This window comes from Echinops telfairi, unplaced genomic scaffold (genome assembly GCF_000313985.2).
Source record: "Echinops telfairi isolate 266 unplaced genomic scaffold, ASM31398v2 ScPeMD7_7457;HRSCAF=8495, whole genome shotgun sequence".
Lineage (NCBI taxonomy): Eukaryota > Metazoa > Chordata > Mammalia > Afrosoricida > Tenrecidae > Echinops > Echinops telfairi.
The window spans coordinates 38,433,200-38,437,348 of record NW_022111357.1 but is presented as its reverse complement, the minus strand read 5'-3'; the positions used below and the strand labels follow the sequence as shown (position 1 = coordinate 38,437,348).

The 4,149-nt window shown below is 46.7% G+C and overlaps 1 protein-coding gene, 1 non-coding gene and 1 pseudogene across 2 annotated transcripts in view; 2 read left to right on the top strand and 1 right to left on the bottom strand.

The window, feature by feature from the left end:
- CAMTA1 (calmodulin binding transcription activator 1) overlaps positions 1–4,149 on the top strand; it is a 1,095,522-nt gene that overhangs the window by 5,208 nt on the left and 1,086,165 nt on the right. The window lies entirely within an intron of this gene.
- Positions 472–607, bottom strand: LOC115872845. Its single transcript, XR_004048078.1, has one exon. It is a non-coding gene; the product is annotated as a small nucleolar RNA SNORA71 (small nucleolar RNA).
- Positions 3,435–3,930, top strand: LOC101643610 (annotated as a pseudogene).

Below are 4,149 nucleotides of genomic sequence, written 5' to 3'. Positions count from 1 at the left end.
GTGATGCAGGTCTAAGTAGGGAGATGATACGGTTGGCCACTGGAAGGACTCTCCAGCCTCCATTTCTCAGGGCAGGGGCCTGTGGCTCTGCTTTGAAAGGGCCACTGAAGATGTGCCAATTCTGGGCTCTCAGGCCTTCCTCTCGCCCCTCTCCTGCAGAGCGAACAGGTGTCCCATGTTGGGCTGAGGTGACGGGGTAAGGGTCGTATGATGCTGCATGGTGGCAACAATCCCACTCTCCACGCTTGCTTGTTCCAGTGCCGGAGATCAACTCCAAATAACCCGGAGAGCGTCTGTTGTCCATGTTTCTGTCTCAGTGGAGTCTGCTTCAATGATCCACTGCTCAGGGAGCGGTGCTCCAAGAAGCTTTCTCTCTTGGAAAGGCTTCCACCATCACCACAGAATTCTTCTCGGCTCCCAGTGGCCCCCGATGCCCGGGGCCGGGAGGTGTTGGCAGGAGAGAAGTAGAACTGTGTGAAAGCACTGGCATTTGCAGGGACAGGTACGCCGAACCCTCCAAACACGGGAAACGGCTGTCCGCAATCGCTCTCCCTGCATCGTTGATGACCAGGACATGGGTAGTCCGAGGCCACTTTTGAATGCAGGTCGTGCTTTACACAATTGATGTATGTATGGATTGTGATAAGAGTTGTATGAGCCCCTAATAAAATGATTAAAAAAACACACCATACATTCTGGTCAGTAGAGAATTAACATAGATGTCATATGTCAATGCGTAGTTATCAAAGAATTTGAGTATATCAGGAATAAAATTTGTGGCATTAAAATTTATATAAATTTTTGTTATTATTGGAGGTTTCAGAACATATTTTAGAATATTATAGCCCCAAGTCAGTTTACTTATTCACCACATAATAATTTAGATCCTGTTATGTGCCAGGTACAGGGAATACAGACCCAGTCTTTGACCTCATGTAAGTTCATGGGAGGGTGGAGGACTGGGGGGTATGAGGATGATGAGACTGACATTAAGCAAGATGTCACATGAATTTACAAACGTGATCAGTGCTATGCTGGCAAGTGTAATGTATCATCAAGGGAGCTGACTAATTTGAGAGTTTGGGGGAGGCTGCTTGAGCTGAGCACTGAAGGAAAATGGTAGTTGAGGGAAGAATTAGGGAAAGGAGTTCTCGGTAATATGATGATCTGGTTAGTGAAATGTGTGGGAATCCTCTGGCCATATTCTGGCCATTTGTAAGGTTTGGAAAGGATTACCTGAAGACTTGACTTGGTCTTTATTCTGCCCTTTATGTATTGTGTGACTTTGGGCAAGTAACTTATTTTTTTCTGAGCTTGTTAATTGTTTTAAAATATTAGGAGGCAGTGTGTAGCTATTTCTATCCAGAGATCTAGGAAAACACAGAAAGCTAGGCTTTTGACTGTATTACTATAATTAGAAATAGTTATTTGTGACCGTCGATATTTAGGCACTTTGACTTCAGAACTGGGGTATTGAGTATTGTTTTGAACATGTTCCTTACTCTCTGAAACTAGAATTCACTTCCGTTTTCATATACAGGGCACTTGTGTGTGGCCCTTGGGAAATTGCCAGCCAGTAGGGGAGCAGATAGAGTTGCCAGTGATTTGAGGAAGGTCATCATAAATGGTGTGTAATGCACTGGGAGAATGTGAGATGACTTGGTGGTGGAAGTAGAATTTGACCTGGAATCAAATAGGCAAACACCATGGTCAGAGGAGAAATTCCAAGCAGAGAAAATGGAGCAAAGGCACAGAGCAGAATATAGGAGGTGACCAGAATTCTGGGTGCATATGAGATAGAGAACCCAGGATTAGTAACAAACCAAAATCCACCCCGTTGATGTTCAGCCGATTCTGACTTGTTGTGACCCTGTAGGATGGAGTAGAACTGCCATGTGAGGTTGCCAGTGTTGTAATCTTTTAAGGAAGCCGACGGTCTCCTTTCTCCTGCAGAGTGGCTGGTGGGTTTGTCTTGCCAGCCTTTTGTTCAGCAGCTGAGCACTTTAGCCACTCATCACCAGGGCTCCCCTGAAAAGTAGACAGAGGTCAGCTTGTGGAGGCTTGGCGTGGCAGCCAGAGAGGTTTGGATTTTATTGTCTGCTCTGGGAGAGGCTTCCGAGTTTTTCCGCAGAGGAGTGGAATTGATTGGATAAAGTCGATTTTCCTTTAAGGTGCTAATAAGGGCCACCTGCTTACCTCTCCCACTTCACCTCCATTTTACAGTCATGTTAAGTTCTTTGAGATTCTCATGGTGCCAGGACACTGTTCTTCTCTCTGTTCTCTCTCTCTCTCTCTGGACTTAAATGCTGTATCTGCCTCCCACACGCATGCATTGTACAGGTCACATGTGTGCTGGTTCCTCCCTGTCTTCTAGTTTTCTGCTTACAGTAGTCTTGTCCGAGAATCCTTCTTGACATCACTATTCCTTCCAGATTGGATCAGATAACCTTTCTGTGTGCACCCACAATAAAGAGTTTTCCTGGTGATTTCACAGTTTACTTTGCATTGTAATTACTTGTTTATATCTTTTTTCCTCAATTAGATGTATGTTTTTAGAGGTCAGAGATTAGTACCTGGCACCTAAGATGTGCATGGTGAGTATTTATTTGGTTACCTGGATGGGTGAGCAAATTGGAAGGATCAAAGTGAGAGTGTTGGTAGCAGTGGGCTGAAGACAGGAGCTGGAGGCTGAAATTGTGTATGTATAAAAGGCATGCTTTTGACTGGTTCAGTGAGTGATGTGAGAGACAAAAAGTTGTGGGAGGTGTTTGGACCTCAATAACTGGGAATTTGATGTGACTGTTAACTGAGATAGCACAGAGTGATGTTTTGGGAAGGTGGAATGAAAAGACATTAGTTTTGCTTTAAACATAATCGATGTGCTCTGAGATTTTTGCATGTACAACATGACATTGGAAGCTGGATCTTAAGATCCTGCTTAAGATCCTTAAGAGGAGAGAGGTTAGACCCAGATGTAGAAATTAGGTAGTCATTTATATCACTGTTTTGCCCTCTCTCCCTCCATTGTACTTCCAGAGGGCATGTGAGTTGTGTTCTAGAATCATAGAAGTCAGTACCCCCTCACCCTACCCAGGCACATGGCAGGGTGGAGAAGAGTTGGAGGTAGATTTAGAAGGACACATAGGTACATTCAGCACACCCCTTATAAGCTTCATGAGACCAGGGACCCTGCTTGTCTTGTATTGCTTTGTCACTCCTGCCCAGAAGAGTGCCAATTGATTGAATGAATGAAATGAATAAATCCATTCAAAAGAGTTAAGAGTAGAAGTCATAGTAATGGGTAAGATTGCCTGAGAAAAGTGTAGGGCTTTATAAAAAATGGTGTGAGGTGGTTCAGTCGGGTCCCGGCAGTAGCTGCAGTGGCTCCCATCTTCTCTGCCTCTCTTTGCCATACTCCTCTCACTTCTGGAAACATGGTCTCTGGTGTGGCTGTCCCCATGGTATCATCAAGGTGTTCAATGATATGAAGGTGCGCAAATCCTCGACACCAGAGGAGGTCAAGAAGCGCAAGAAGGCCGTGCTATTCTGCCTGAGTGATGACAAGAAGAACATCATCCTGGAGGAGGGCAAGGAGATCCTGCTTGGGGATGTGGGCCAGACTGTGGACGACCCTTATGCCACCTTTGTCAAGATGCTGCCTGATCAAGACTGCCATTGTGCTCTGTACGACGCCGCCTAGGAGACCAAGGAGAGCAAGAAGGAGGTCCTGGTGTTCATCTTCTGGGCCCCCAGTGTGCACCCCTTAAGAGCAAAATGATCTACGCCAGCTCCAAGGATACCATCAAGAAGCTGACGGGGATCAAACAGGAATTAAAAGCAAACTGCTAAGAGGAGGTTAAGGACCGCTGCACCCTGGCCGAGAAGCTGGGGAGTAGCACAGTCATCTTCCGGGAGGGCAAGCCCTTGTGAGCCCCCTCCACCCTTGCCAGGAGCATCCGGCAGCCCCAGACCTGCCTGCAGGGGCTGCAAGCTGCCCCCTTCCTGCCAGACTGGAGAGGCTGGGTGGACCCCAGCAGGGGGAGGGCAGTCCCTTTGCTTCAATTGCCAAACAGCCCCCCTTAGCCCCTGGACCAGCCCTCCTCCCTCCGACTTTTGATTCCTCTGTTGAAACAGACCAAGTTCCTCCCC